Raw genomic sequence first — 17497 nt, forward strand, 5'->3', positions numbered from 1 at the left:
ATTTTGTTGCTTTAGGTTTATTTACTAGTTAAAGTTAAATTAGATTATTGCTCATGCTCTAGAATAGGCGTAAGGTTGATGTTAGTAGAAGAGGCCGCTGACATATGCTTTCTTACCGTTCCTCTGAAAACGATTACACAACTTTTATTTTATTACTAGTTAAAATGCCCCAGGGTACGGTCTTCGGTGAAATTTTCTATTTATAAACTTTCTTACTTTTTTTATGTATCTACTTGCTACTATATATTTTAAAGACAAAAATGAATTTAACGTTTAACATCTCATAACCTACTAGCCTATTTTGCTGGTTAGAAGGTCTCCCTGTGTCTAATACTGAAACTCATTTTTGGTTGTAGCATCGTATTGGAAAGATAAACCAGTTTAGGCATTGCATTACCTTCAATACAGCACAGATAGTGCCATCAATGTGGCAACATTCTACTCAAAATTAAAAATAAAAGAAATATCGATACGATAATTTATAATATCAAGTGACGGGACTAATAAGTGATTCGCCTGGTGTGAAGTGACACGCCTGTCCATAACAGTTCCAGTACCATTTAGAGCTTTAAATCACAAAGATCTGAGGGGCACTGCGCCTGTCACTCTGAGACATACATTGACAAGTTCCATGTACCTGTAATTTCACAAGCACCCTTACCCGGAACCGAAGCGCAGTAATGCTCACATTACTACTTAGCGCCAGAAATAAGTAAGGTGACAGAACTTCACTGGACGAATTCTTTCACCGGCGATTCTACTGCTATTAAATACGATTAAAAGAAGTAGAACTTCTAGTACACAGATAACCTCCGTTATCTATGTTCTAGTAGGACATAATTCCCGAATGTTGGGAGGACACATCTGGGATATGCGGGCACTCGTAAGCATGTCTAAAATAAAAAGAGGCTTTTTCTTTATCTCAGATTCTGAAGTTTATACTCTTATACTTTACTTATTATATGCGTATAATACCGAATACTATCATGAGATTGTCTTTACTCAAGACCAAATTACCTAAGTGTACAAAATGTACCTAAGTTTACTTATCTTGTATTAATTTACTTTTCGTTCCCGCAACACCTCAGTGAAATGGAATAAACGGCATACTGATTTAGCAATCTGTAAGTGTGTAGATTAGGTTTATGCAATTGTATTGTCGTTTTACTGAGTATAAGAGAACAAATGTTGTATCTACTGTGACAGCGTCCCGCCCTGACTCCGTATTGCACACAACACAACGATGTGTCACTGTTTGCGGAAACATATTCTAGAAAATGTTTCCCGCGTTTTGTTAGCGCATGCGCATTATGTCGTCCTCTCCTTGTCTAGCGCACAAATTGCGCGGCAGCGCGGCAGTCCACACTGCGCATTGAAGCGTTTCGCAGCCACGCGAGACGCTCTCGGTCTAAAACAAACCTTGTTACCGCTGTTTACGATGATCGCTAACTTACCACTGGCTCAGACGACGGAAAGTCAACTCTATTCCCACATAGTAAGCTACGAGGACCCAGCCTACATCGGGTACACCATCGAAAATGGTACCATGATTGTTTATGTTTTTATGCAGCGTAGTAAGTAAACTGGGACAGCTTTATTCATCTTGGATATTAGTTTGTAACTAAAATGTAGCTGGCTTTGTGTTACTGCGCACTTTTGTTGTCAAACATCGGCAATGACCTTTCACACGACCCTTTCTACGCCGCGGAGAACTTAAAAAGGTAAAATACGCATTAAGATATTTGCGTTCAATTTGCCCGCAAGTCGAATGTTACATATCAGTCGGATCGTTTTGATGAAGATAAGGATGGATGGGTCATAAACGATGTTGAAAGATCTTCACGACTTGTTGCTTTCTCTTTCAGCCGTTTGTTTACAATATATATTATGATGACGATCTATGTAAATATCACCCTTTTCAGACAACGTCATGAATGAAATGGTGCGTTATAATAATGACATATTCTGTTTTGTTTACGCTCAGCGCATTGTATCAAAAGCATACTACATTTTACATTTCAGATTAAAATTTCACTTTATATTAAAGTTTAAGTTGTCAAGCCAGCGAAATATTTATTGTTCAAGGAACGCCAGCTCGTGAGAAAGGTCTAAAGTGTCTCTAAGTGACATTTAAACTGGTTATTCCCAAATTAATTAATACTACCTCAGATAGGCTTATTGGTTCAGTCACTTTCTCGGAATCCATTTGAACGTACGAAATTCCAAGTATTGCTAAATTTGAGTTGTCCGTTTGTAAGTATTTCCAGAATGCTTAGCTTTATATTTTGATTTATATTTCAGGATGAACAGCTGAAGAGTTATTTAAGGAAATTCGCATGGTAGATCTATCAATGGCGAAGTTGCTTTGGTGTCTCATTTAGAAAGAGTTCGTTAATCAACAATTCAGGACTTTTATCGAAAATTAATTGAATATATGAAATATTTTTGAGAAGATTTTTCTCATAGTAAGGTTAAATGATAATTATCTATTCTAGTCCTATAAAGCTTTACATTTTTATCTATATCAACGTGCATTCTTTCTCGTCAACACACAGGAAATATGCCTTTAATAGACAGACATTTGTTTGTACGTATTTGCGAAAACCGTACAAGTAAAGATCTTCTATATTTATTAATTACATCAATGTATTATTAGTTCGTTTTCATATACCTGAAGGACAGTCTTGACAGCATCGTATACGTATATTAACTACCTGCACAAATACCTTGAATCTAAATCTCCGGCAAAGGCAGATAGGTCAGACAGGACGCGACGTCTCACTGTCCCTTTCCGAAACATTACTTTAGTCATTAATTGGAAAAGACAAATAGAATAGAATATCATAAGATGGTTTGCATTAATATCAAAGCACTGAATGCTTGTTTGTTTGGAAAAAACAAATACACGAGACTTAGATCCGGAAAGATAGTGTCATTTCCAATATGTAGCATTCGCGAGAATCTAAGAAGTCGATACTCGATTATATTAAGATTATCATTTCTTAAGTTTAAAACTTACATCAAAAGTATTTTAATTGAAAAGTCGTATTACAAAATTTAAGAGTATGTGTTAGATAAAGAAGTATGGAAAGACAACAGGAGTCTAGATTCGACGCAATTATGATTCAAAGTGTATTCCATAGCATTTATTTTAAAACAGCAATCCCTAGAGTTTCTTGCTCGTTCCTTTCAGGGAGGTCAGCGTAGTGAACGAACAGTAGCTTAAAAAATGACGTTTTCAAGTGTAAAAATTTTACCTATGGAATAAATGATTATTTGACTTGGTAAAGGCAAAATGTAAGACGTGATTCTAACATGTGATTTTTCTACGAAAATATTGAAAACTTATTTAAATTAAATTGCATATCATTATCAAAGTTTGAAAAGGTCCTTAAAATCTTGACTCTCGTCATGTATTCTTTACTCAAAAGTCACCAAATATAATAACCCTTATGTTTTGTTCTCGAGTCTAAAGTCTTGCCCTTCATGACAATCGCAGACTGTAGGTCAGACAGAACGTCCTTCACTCCTACGGCCGAAAATTACGCAACCTGAAAATTTACTTCGCAAAATCTTACTTATATTCTTCACTTATTTTGCCCACTTCACGAGTAATTATATCTTTCAAACGAGACACGTTGAGCCTTCTGAGAAGGGATTACGAGGATTAGAATTAACTTATTTTCTACGTATTTTGTATTTCATATTTTAAAAAGTTAGTGATGTTTTTGTGTGACTTTTGAACATCTTTCAGTGAAAGATGATCAAAAATTAATATCAATATATTAATTTATTACATCAATTGACGGGACGAACAAGTTATGCGCCTGGTGGTAAGCGACATGTCGATAGCAGTTGAAGTGCCGTTCAGAGCTTTGACTCGCAAAGGTATGACGGGCGCTTCCACAGCGCTAGTTAGCCTGAGACATAACTTGAAACGTCCTATAATTTCACCAGCACCCTTACCCTTTAAAACCGAAACGCAGTAATACTCACATTACTGCTTTGCGGCAGAAATAGTTAAGGTTGCAGCCCTTTCCTAGACGAACTCTTTCACAAGGAGCTCTACTACTACTAGGATGCTTACCTTAAATCTGTGCCTACTAAAAATCGATTGACGACCTCGTTGTCTCCACGGTCTGGATTGTGAGCGACGGATGATGAGCTCCCAGGTTTCATTCCCGACAGGATCAATTTGTGTTTCTCGAAACCTCGGAGTGAATACTACTAATATGGATTTTACTGTGCTCCATAATACAGTGAAATCCATAGTTTGAAACTCTCATATTATCTGTTGGTTCGTAATAGTATAGTAGATAGACTTTATTTAAAGGACCAAGTAATTGGTGTGGTAGTCATATTAATTAAATGACGCAAATCGATTCATGTTACGGCATTCCTTTCGTAGAGACTTAACTTCACAAATGGTTTTTCACGTGACTGAAAGTGCAAAGGCGTTACGTGGGTGGATAACTGAAACCTTTTAATAAAATTCATCCAGTGCAACACGGCGCGTGGGCGTCGTCGGTTTTTGATGGAAACCCGCGCGTATCCAAAGCGTGGGTAAATATTATAACTGTATCATAACTTATTCTGCTTGTATACTATTAGGTACAGTACCTTTATAATTATCCTCTTTCAAGTTTATTGACGCTCAAAATTGTATATAAGTGCGATATTTTTGTGTGCAACTTTAATAAACTTATAAAATAACTGTAAAACGTTCAAACTATGACTAAAACAATTTATCTAGAACTAAAGTAAACACGTCTATAAAAATAGATAGTGGGCTAAGTTTAGAGATAAGATTTATTTTCATTTCAACATAATCGTAGTTCGCCTCGCTAGCCCGATGCGGGTAGGGGACTCGTCTCGTTTACCAGAGGTAGTAAACCTTCTCCGACACAGGTTTCATCACGATGTATTCCTTGCCTGTGAACGAGAGTTAAACATTCGCAAATGTACGTAATGTAGAAATTAAAGACACATATATTACATACCATATTATTATTATTAGATTTTCGCACCATAGTATAATAACACAAGTAGTGCAAGCGCATTGGCGCACTGCATCTTATTCGTGTTCGTTCCGAATCCGAGACTTTTTGAGATTTGTTTAAAATTTAAAAAACTCGGACCTCCTTCGGATGTCGCTTGTGTCCGAGTGTTAAATCACGAATATCGTTTGTACACCTAGAGATAAAGTGATCCCTGTGACATTTCGGACCGACACTTCTCGGATTCGAAAATGATACGAATCGGACACCAACGCTCTAACTCCCGTCTATTCGGCACGCCGATGCCTACACGTTCTCGGAGCGCAGGGTTGTCACATTATTATTTCATTTGTCATAATTTGTGTAATTTAAAAAAAAGGTATAAATCTTGAACAGTTGTCAATTTGATTAACTCTTGTTGCATAGACATAACAATGAACACGTCTACTGTTTGATGTTATTTTTTTAAAGATCAAGCGAACGCTTTAATCCTATAATATTAATGGCGCGTGTGACCCGCGCTGTGCAATTATAGTGCACCGCGAGATTATGCGAATGTCCGTATACGGCAAGCGGCGGACGTGCACACATACAAGAGATTTTTCCCATCTGATCCCCTGCAACTGATCCACCGTCAATTTTAAATCCGAACTGATCCCCTCTATATTTTGCAACTCCCAACGGATCCCCTCGTTAGATAGGTAGATAGATAGATAAACACTTTATTCACTAATATAACACAAATACAGATTAAGCATAAAAGAAAAAAACAAAACATGATTGTCATAGCAGTGAAACGGCGCTGACACAGCATATGCCAAAGTTTCCTAAGCGCTGGTTTTATGGTTCGTTGTATTTGTAAAGTAAGTGCAGTTAACATAAAAAACGTTTTAAAATCAAATATTCATTTATTGAGCAATATAAGAAAGACATATTGCCAATCACAAGTAACAAAACGTCAGTCTTCAGTAATATTTAAATCTAAGTTTAATGTTATAATTATCATCCAGATCCGCAACACGACAATCCGTGACAGGAACTCTTCTTTTAATCCACAACGGCAACGCTACAACACATCAGAGCAGCCCTCAAGACTGGCAGTAAAGCCTTTTTCTTCCTTCTATCAAGTGTGGGTCGTCGAAGTACCCATATTTTTTGGTCCTATCAAGGACGGTCATTTTTTATTGTGACAGGTCGTTAATATTAATATAAATACATCTTCTTGTTGACTGTACCACAGAACCGACAAAGAATGGGCTTGTAAGTACCAGCGTATCTGGTGGAAATAAAATAATATCCGATGAGAATAGAAAATAATATATAAAATAAAACGGATCCACCAGGGGGTCGGTTTTAGGGGATCAGATGGGAATAACTCCTTGTACGCCCCGCTGTATAATTTGTACGGAATTACACTTCTTGTTTCATTACGCTATATTCACACCGGTGACCGCTCAATTTATAAACAAAACATTCTCCCGCTGAGCTACCACTGCTCATTTCATTTTATTTATTTATTTTTATTTAATGTTCAGGTATTTAAAGTTATATCATTTTCTGAGACCTTTTCTATAAAATTAAGAATTATTTAAACAACACCACAGACAAGTAGATAAAGTACGGTCTTAATCTTTTATAAAATCCCTATATTTCGTTTCGAAAGTGGAAATCTTGCTAAACTATCAAATTTTACACTCGTTTACTTTTACACTTGTTTACTTGTTACTACTTGTTTAACACTTGTGTATTGTTGGGAACACGGCTTATTGACTAGTAGCGTAGATAACAAGGAAAATTGTTACTGAAAATCAGGTCAACGTTTTGTGGAACGTGTTGTATTTATAAAAATTCGTACCTCATTACAAATGTTGTAATAAAAAAAAAATGTCTAGCATTTTCAAAATACATAAGCATTTCACCAAAGAATAAGATTACAAACGATTCAAGGAGTAATAAATATTATACAACTCCTTTAGATATAAAACACAACAAGTAAACTTAGCACGTTCACTCAGACATTCAACACTTTTTGAAGACGAACTTTGGCCCATTCTTATCGTAAACGACATAGAGTTGAATTTAAATTTTAAATATAAAGCTCGACGTGCACAAAGAACAGTATGCTAATAAAAGTATCGCTTACTGAGTTTTTCTACGAACCATATCTTTGAACTTTATGAGTTGAGAAACTGAGATACCTTGAATATTCATGGAGAGAAGCTCTTGTGTTTTGCGGATGTCAGTTATGTTAAAGCTTGAGATAATTCCGAAATTGGAACCGTTTATTGTCTTTTGTTTATGACAACTACCTTACCTTCTATGTTTTGGTTTAGTGTGTACTAGAATAGTCGTGTTTTAGTGTTTAAATAATCTCAGTCAGCGGAAAGTTAGTCATTATTCACGAGGCTCGAGGCTTCTTGGCCCGAGCCAGAGGCGAGAGTCAAGACGCGAGACAAGTGAAAATGACAAATCCGCACGTGTATCAAACGACGTTTTTTAATACATTTGCGAAAAAACTACATTGAAAGTAAAATAAAACAGTATTTAAAAAAAACTCATTTTCTGCTAGTAAATTAATATAATGAAATACAACCACTGCAACCATTATTTAAAAGTCTATGGAAATATAGTTCTAACGTGCTGTTTTTGTTTATTTTCTGTAATATCGGCCTGTAACCACTTTTCTTATTATGAAGTCCTGGTACTTTTGTTTAAACTTCTTTAGGAACCCGTGCACGGTAGTGATACAATTTATCTGTAATACATAAAACAAATATATACATAAAAATCTCGCCTGTCACCAATTCAGGGGTAGGCAGAGACCTCCACTCGATACGTTCATTATATAGTATTTGTAAATAAATATAAGTTTTAATGACGAATGACTTACGTCACAAAGCACATAAATATTAAATAAATATACAACTTCTTTAGTTCTGTGCTTAAGATTTGAAACAACAGTAAATTAAAAAAAAATGGAAAAGTAAAAAGCACTAGTGCGAAAATTCCAACTTTCGGCACGATTTGTAGTGCGAAAAATACCACGTTTTGAGCAACTGTATTAAAAATAACTATTTTAAAATTTTTGAAGTTGTTGGCGCCAAGATGCATAAAGTCACTTTCATCACAACTTTACCTATTTCTTCCCACTTCTGTGACCTTAGGTCTCACGGCACAGACATCCTTGACTTTTATATATTTATAACACACTTATACTCGTACAGGATACAGATAAACTAGGGTTTTATAAGCTCTTTAGGTAATTAGTTTGAAAAGCTAAATAAACACACGGTACGATCTTGTTCTTGCCCTCTCTTCCCGTCACGCGTCCTAGAAACTTGGACATTGTACATTTTTTTTATTTAAATTTATAAAAATGTCAATTTTTTTTTTAATGTTTGAAAAACAAATATACGCGATTTAGATTCTAAGAATAGTTTCATTTACAAAACTTAGGAGCTCAATATGTACACCAGTACGGACTGTACGTTGCAAAAAAAATTCCAGCAGTTTGAAGACCTTCGTGCGCGTGCCCCAAATGCATTAACCTTTCTATCTAGTTCGCAACTTTGTTCTAACTTTATTTGTAATTGTGCGTCTAATAATTATTTTTATGTAAACTATTTTTAGTGTTGTATTCGTGCCAATAAAAGTATGTCTATGAAAAAAGTATGTCTATGTCTATTTAAATTTTAAGAGCTAAATTTCCATTATAGCTTATCGGTGCTAGTGCAAGACAATTACACTTTCATATACACTGACACTATCGATATAAACTGTACAAATTTCTTACCCAAAGTGTCAATTTCTCGACTCTGAGAAACATGGTCGCTTGAGTTAGTTCAACAGACGCGAGCATGTCGATGATCACGTCCGCATTAATACACTAGGTTAGTAGCGTCGTAGACGGTAAACAAGGTAACAGTTATCCACCCTTTCGAGTATTGTCTATTTTACTAATGCTAAATCTATTATTCTAAACTGTAGTTTAATTAAAAAATTCAATACAGTACACATTAATTCGAATATTAAAGAAACGAGATAGTGTTGAGAAAATGAAAACAGTAATTTTTATAAATAAATAAAGTTAAATAGAACGTTCAAAATCACTTCTCCAATTTTTTTTCATAGTTATGTGCCAGACGACCATTGGATGCGGTAATTAGAAAGTTCAAACATTTTTAAGAAAGCATAAAAACAAAAATTATAAAGAACTACTAACAACATATAAATAGCTTTGATTTTAGTTTTCTTCACTTTTTGTAATGAATTACACCGATATAATATTATTTGTAACTTTTAAGGTTTATTATCGGCAGAAATAATAGTAAATATGTGTACCGCCACGTATATAGGTATGTACGTATACGTCTTGCAACATTTACGGTCTCGAAGTGACTTCGACATCCAAAAGGTCGACGTAAATAAAGTATATTTACACACGATTAAGTCTCGATATTAAATTCAAATGTGTGTAAATCAACCCCAATACAAGTGAATAGAATCGATAATGTACATATGTAACAGTTCCGATGCCCGTTCACTTTTGTAAGTTTTATATTTATTTAGTATTTCTCATTGTAAGTGAATGTTTGTATTCTTTAATAATGTAAATAGTGTCTTAAAACATTAGGTAATTAGGTTAATTGGCTACAAGCAAACACCTAAGGACTTATTCTTGCCGTCTCTTATTAAATATTCCAGTATAATTTGTTGGTGCTAGTACAAGAAAACTACACTTTCGTATACATTATTCCTTTTTTATTCTGTCCTATCCACTCTTCTAACTTTTGTTCTAACTCCTTTAAGGTTAGTAGCATCAAACTGGAATTCCCTACTTGAATCGACCAGACTCGGTAAGTCTGTTAAAGTCTTGCTCCATAAACTCTAATAACTATTTTCTCCTATTCTTACCTGTTTTCATTTTATGTGTTGTTATTTTATGTTTTATATATTCCTACTTGTCATTTATGTAATTATATGTTTTTTATTTATTTATTAACGTTTTTTCATTCATTGTGTAAATGCAAAACGTATTCTGTTGTGCTACCTATTAATTACTATCTTATAGTTTTTCCCGTAACCCGAGGGCTTCCCGGAAGAGATTGCTATGTAGCTATAAAGCCGCCTGTTGTACCTGTCTTTTTTATTATTTTTTATATTATTATGTGTGCAATAAAGAATATTTGTATTTGTATTGTATACATAAAACTGTACAAAAATTATTCCCCAAAATATCAATCTAAATTCTCAAGAACGTCGTCGCGTGAGTTCATAGACACGAGCATGCAGATGATCACGTCCGCACTAATATAGTAATAGCGACGTGGCGGTAGTCAAGTTAACAGTTATCCACCCTTTCGAGTTTGGTCTATTACGCTAATGCTAAATCTACTGGTTTCTTGTAAACTAAACTTTGTAGTTCTATCTATTACTAGATACTATAAATAATATAGTATCTAGTAAACGAGTTAGTATAATGAGAATAGGAAAACAATAAAATCTTTTAAATGAATCTGAGTAATGCTTTATCAAAGGTAAGAGTCTATACTACCTCAGCTCGAATTCAAAGTTTTGCAGTATCAATACGGTTCATTTTGCTTGAGTCGAGCGACAGGGATACTGGCTTTATTTCAGAATTTATTTTCTTTACAAACGAAATTAAATCTATTTGAAATATGTATATCGTATAGTACACGTGTTCAATTTAGTTAAGCTGATATAAAAAAATATCATTGGTATATGTACAAACTACGAATTGAATACAGCGGTTTTCTTGTAAAATTTCCAGGTAAGTTAGCGGTTTTTCTTCTATCCTGAAAATTTGTAGGAATCGCGTTTTTGCACCGTATAGTAATCAGTGTATATCCTCAATATTTTAATACATTTTTCCCAAAGAGGTTGATTCAACACTTTCACTGTTATGCGGAATCAACTAATAGACTCTCAAATGGGCCATTTTTAATGATTCTAACCCCCCGTAATGTAATTTCACCAAAATATTCGACTTTCGAATTCACTTGTTAAAAGGTTAGTTTATAATTATACTCGTATACCAGAAAACCACTCCAATTACCTGGCCACAAACTAGACAATTCCCTGTACCGGGCACAACCAGTGACACCCAGACCCTTTTGTAATTTAGAAAACTTCGTTGCATTTATTCTGACCACCTTTATAACCAAGACTGGTTACATTTAACCTTGTAATATTAATTATTGCATAATTATCCCTTAGCCTTTTAGAATACAAGAATACGAGCCAATACAAATTAAGTGGCACCGAGGAGACCTGTGGTAAATTTTTGTAAATACACTGTATTCTCACGAAATATTCCGATCCGTATTGGAACGATTAAAATCAAAAAATTCAAGCAGTGTACCTAATTTATTTGTCAATATATGATTTTCTTTTCACTTAATAAAAAAGTTGAAACGAAACCTTACATAGTTTGGTACAATTATTAATAGAAAGACAGCTCCTTCCGCACACCGTGCCTGATGCTCTCCCTACTGAGCTACGGAACGAACCAGCTGATCTTATGATTTTTTCTATGTGCTTGTTCCAATCTTTGTTTTTGGTTTTTAACGACTTTTTGCCGTAGCGCCATCTATGAGAAATCTATGGAAGTTTTTCTTCACTCAGCCTGGTACATTTCAGCTATCAGGGACTGACTAGAGATGTCGGTTTAATAACTGTAATATTAAGTTTTACTGAATATCACGATGTTTTACTAACATTTACAAAGAGTTTTCATAGAAAAAAAGAACCGGTAATAAAGAACCTAATCCTCATCGGTGGGCGTAAAATAACAAGTCAACGAATCAGCGCCCACGCAACCCGCCCACTCGACTTTATTGTAAACTATCGACTGATGAAAAATGCGATTACTTATAGGCTTTTCTTATTGATTGCTGCATTAATGCGTCCTTAGACGCGGTAGTCACTGCGAGATCACTTCAATGGTCGTAGTTTTATTTCCTGTTACGTTGTAGTACTTTCACTGCAACAGTAGGTATTTGAGAAGTGCACTGAAAAAAATGGACTTTAATCAAGTTAACCAATCACGATTCTCGGTGCAATCAATCGCAACATGATTAAATTCATTGCTTAAAATAGTTGCTGCAATCATTGTTCCACACGGTATCAGAAAGGGACAAGTTACATTATCACTTTAAGCAACTTCGTGTTTTCTCTATTTTATTTTTATTAAATATAATGATATTTTACAACCATGATATTACTTTTTTTAATGAAAATAATATTTTGATAATTTTTGTAGATGCAAATTCGAATAAACAGAAGAAAAATTCGAACCGAAGGAATTTTTATTTTTGTGAGTAATAATCGTGTTTTCTCAATAACTACAAATGCTTTTCACTTACCTTAAATATAGAATTCTTTGAAAAACGAAACAGTAACTGGAATTCAGAAATCTAAAAATAGAATATGACGTCATACTTTGATAATACCATACGACTTACGTACTAAGAACCGTTTTACTAAAAGGGAAAGAATATATTTCCACGACTTACTTTAACCATTCAAATCTCGGGTGTTAGATGAGTTATCAATATATGAATGATCATCTGTCCAGATTCATCTTCAGCATGTCCATGTGAGTAAATAATAATCGTGTCTCGTACCATGTCTTCAATATAATCAAAACTATCAATGTAGATAGTAAAAACCCTCTTGTACCTTCTTTTCTATTAGTACAAGTGTCCGATGTATCTATTATGTTCGCGATCCATTTTATTGATAATTTATCTCTGACATTATTATTGATACAAAGATAGAATAACCACATAGAAAAATTCCTTCAATCCAGCAGAATTCGAACCTGCGTCTATTGCTTCACCATGGTTACATTATATGAAAATCACGGTAGTAAAGACGTCCTGATCTTCCATACAATAATTATTACAATTGATCCTTGAGTTAGTGTTGCTATATTATTAAATAAGTGTCAAAATAATAACAAGGTTTCTTAATGGCTATATTGTTGCGCCATTACTGGATATCAACATCACTAAGATTTTTTTTTATCTTAAAGGCATTTACGTCTCATAACATTCTAGCTCCATGCCCACATGTCGTACGCCCACTTGCTATTTACTTAGAGCTTTCTTTCAATTTTGAAACAATACGTTTTATATTTTGGTCGAGCACATTATTTGCAAATAACATTGAGTAATTATAGCTACAACTAATCTTATTTAAGCCCGTCAATACTCTATAGCATTGATACGAAGCCGATAAATATAAGTATATGCTGTATTTTGTTTTTTGCAAAGAAAAATATATAATAAGCTAGAATTGATATATAATACGGAGATAATGCATATCGCCTGTTAAAAGGTAAAAGTGGCTAAGCTACACCTTTTTTTATGTCGGCATTTAGTGCTACACATTGGGTGCATGGAAAGAACATCCTCGCGCGTTAACGCAGTGCTTATAGACTGGCTAATTTTTCCAACACGATGCTTCTACCGACTTTATACATATTCGGAGTCAACAAAATAATCTGTGTAATCTAGCATAATTTCATAATCATCTTTATCATCAACCCATTATATGACCTACTTCTAGGCACAGTTCTCTTCTAAAAGATGGTTTAGGCCGTTATGATCCGCCGCGCTGGCACAGCCTGGCCCGCCATTGTGTTTCAAATCGTGGACCTCATCTCAACGGAGAAACAAGTGTATACCCCACTGCTTTTTTCAGTGATCGATATTAAGTTCATCTAAGGCATAGTCAAGTAAATCATCTTAGATAAATAAAAACTTTATTCACTTCCTTAACTTTAATTATTTAAGTATTCTAGTATATTATCGTGCAAATTACATAATATTTCAGGATACTACACCCGAATATTAAGTAATATTTCGTAATGATAGTCTAGGATATTTCAAGAATAAAAATCGCTACCGCGATTAGGTACAGAAAACTAAGCTGAAAATGACCCGACTGTGTTTTTCGTAATTTTATGTGCGAAGGTTACCATGAGGTTTTCGGCGAAAGAAAACGTGATGAAACCTGCACTTCGAAAAAGTTTCACAGCCCTCGGAAACGTGTGAAGTTCCCAAGCCAAGCCCCATTAAGCCATTGTGGCGGACTATGCTCTAAAACCCTCGCCTGAGAGGAGACCCATGCCCAGCAGCGGGACGTATAAATGAGTTGTTGTTGTTGATGATGCTGATGATGATGCTGATGATGACGACGACGACGACGAAGACGATGTTGAAAATGAGCCGACTAACTAACCCATCCGCGTAAGACAAAGGCTGCCAAGTGATATGAATATTCGGTCTTTACTACTCAGTATTTGCAGTTTAAATCTATGTACGTACTGATCATCTGTCAAACGTCTTACTTTGTTGACACTATTTCTAACGTCAAAATAATCTGTCAAATTTTAGACAGGACAACAAAGTGGATGATTAACTAGTAGATACAGTCGTTAAAGCGGCAACTCTGAAAAGATAAAATAACAATACCACCAAGCTGTCTTTCGCCTACCGCAGTGAGACGGCCAGTGGAAAAAATAGCCTTAATGAAGTTTTCTACGATATTTATACAACATATTAGTATTTAAAAATTAAAATATCTGTAAATAGAACTAGAATTTTGTAAATATCTTGGACAGATAGAGTTATAGGAGCAGGAAGCAATAATAAAACTGGAAATTAGCTCCACATAATAATTTCAATATATTAACGAGAAACGCAAAACACTGACAGTACAAATCAAACAAAATACAAAAACTTCAAAGTAGAAAAATAGATATTTATGTCAAAAAGCGTAAGGAGGCCGGTCGCCACAGACTATTCAATTAGAGGTTTTGAGTACTGTCAAAAGCACAAACTACTACATTTTGGTCATATAATGCATAATAATAAACATGAGTTGCTCGGACTAATTATGCAAGGAAAAATCCAGTGAAAACGACCACCTAGAAGAAGGCGTACTTCGTGGCTTAAGAATCTCCGGATATGATTCAACCTGAGCTCAAGATCCTTGTTCCGTGCAGCTGTGTCTAAAATACAGATAGCCCTAATGATAGCCGACCTCGGGTAGGAGATAGCACCTCAAAAAGAAATAGATAGAACAGCGAAAATCGAACGAGAAGGGTATAATTTAATTTTAGTTTGTCAGTACTTCGCAGTTTTAGATTTGCGAGTTTCGACGAAGGTTACGTTTTATTTATTCACAGCTTGCAGCTAAGTTACATATCAGTATTCACATGGGACATTGACCTTTGCTAAAAGTTTCAGTCTCTATTATAAAACTAATCAATTATAAAAAACTAATAATATGACTTGTAACTGCTTCCGTGACCGAACGGTTACCAAGCTGGACTGCCACGCAGAGGTTTCGGGTTTCGGTTCCCGTGCCCTAAGAAATATTTGTATGTCCTACATTGATTTCTCTCGTGAGTTTGGGTGTGTGTGTAATTGTGGTTGTCTATGTGTGTGTCCATTCTCTTTCCCTTGTGCGTTTTTGTGGTTTCCCTAGTGCGGGGCTATGATTGTCTTGCGTTATTATTATTATTACTTATATCGGGCGCCTTTCCACGCGTGGTTATATAACACCTAATGTTTCATAAAAAGCATAATATATTTGATCTCTTCATAAGATCTCGGTTTAGTAGCAGTACTAAAGTGCAACATTTATGTAAAGTCCAAAGGATTAGTATTAAACTTCATTTTCTTGCATTTAGAACTTTCTAGAAAGTACTATAGATAACTTTATGTTAGACGACATTACTTATAATTTTGTAAAGAAAATTCGACAGGCCATTATCACAGAAACAAAGTTACATCTAATATTTCACCGATACCTGACACGTCTAAATGAACCACTTTACTGCAGTTACTCGTTGATAAAGTATTATAGAAGGTAAGCAATTTGATCCAACCTAAGATCCCATACATTATTCATGGACCCAATCCTTATGAATCGAAGAGTAGTAATCAATATTATTCATCTTTTACGTCATATTTGATGCTATATATTGTTTTTTATTCATTTTTCATCGATGAAAGTAGCTTATGGTCATTTATTAGAAAAAATTAAAACCGCTGTTGTCTCTCCATAAGCTGACACTGATCCCTTATCGTGGGTTTACCGAAAATGGTCTTATAATAAACTCCTTATCTTTACGAAACATCGAGTACATAACCGGAAATAGAGACGAAATGTCATTTAATTTGTTTGAAATCTATTCTGCCAAATCATTACGATGACTACTGCGCTCCGATTGGTCAGCAATAGATGGCAGTCGTCAAACTGCCAACAATAGATGGCAGTCGTCAATTGTTTCACTTCAAATAGACCAGTTTAACTGGAGATTTGCTATAATGGACGAAAATTTAAAAATTACATATTTAATATTTAATTACCGATGAAATGTGATTCGGTTTGTTTTGTAATTAGATGTTTTGCTGTTTTTCCCCGCACCACCGAATGGAACAGCCCCCCATTGTTAGAGATATTATCTGTATTACAATAAAAACAGAATGTTTTTTAGAATATACGGAGACGTACTCAAAGGTCAGTTGCTGGCGCTGTACTATTTTAGCTTTCTAATTTGTTATTTCAGCGCAAACGAGAGTTGATATTTAAAAATGATAAAAGGCCCATTTGCCTGATGAGTTGCCAGGGATGGTTGGCCCTTACTTCATCTCGATTTCTGGTTATATACTTGATGTTACTAAATTACTACGTAAGGGCGCTTAAATCTTAGAGCACACCTTGAGTTCCATTGCTTTTTGGTTTTTCTAAGATATTAGGTATTTAATAAATATACACAATTCAACTCTACATATAATCTGATCGTAATTTCAACTCTATCAAAATATAACATATTCAATGCAACAGTTTATAGACTATATAAGAGGGGCAGAGAGAGACAGCAGATCCGCAGGGGTGGTCGGATCCAAATTAGGACTCGCGGAAACTAGAGCGGAGGACTTTGCCCCTAATGTAGGTTAAATAGACCCGAAAACCGTTCGCTCGTCCACTCACCGATGTACAGTGTGTTGCGATTTTTTTATTTAATCTTTTCAATATGAGTATTTCAACAAGTCATAATACTCTTTCAATATTAAAATGTTTTATATATATTATAATATCTTATTCTGTTTTATTTAAATTAACTGTCTATATCAGCTAATTTTAAATTTACTTTGTGTAACCATTATACTAACATTATTAATTCTTTCATTCAATAGCTTATTTGCTAAATGGGGATTAATTATGTACATTAATAGCAAAGTTTATTTTCATCGGAAGGTTATTTACGTCTGAAAATTTAGCTTCATTCTTCAACATTCTGTAGGTATATGCATATAGCAATTTTGCTACGAGTGATCATTGGTCGTTAGCATTTCGAAGTAATGTGTTATAAAGAAAATTTCATTGCAACTTCTTTTATTTGAAGAATGGTTGTAGATTTACAGAAAAAGCATCGGTATCGTATGGCCAGTGTTCATGTA

At 34.7% G+C, this 17497-nt stretch overlaps 1 protein-coding gene across 1 annotated transcript in view; it reads left to right on the plus strand.

The window, feature by feature from the left end:
- The window catches only part of LOC113238297, a 319493-nt gene that overhangs the window by 160595 nt on the left and 141401 nt on the right, over positions 1–17497 (plus strand). The gene's annotated exons all lie outside the window — the stretch shown is intronic.

The sequence above is a fragment of the Hyposmocoma kahamanoa genome, unplaced genomic scaffold (genome assembly GCF_003589595.1).
Source record: "Hyposmocoma kahamanoa isolate Upper Pololo Valley unplaced genomic scaffold, ASM358959v1 95, whole genome shotgun sequence".
NCBI classification, from domain to species: domain Eukaryota; kingdom Metazoa; phylum Arthropoda; class Insecta; order Lepidoptera; family Cosmopterigidae; genus Hyposmocoma; species Hyposmocoma kahamanoa.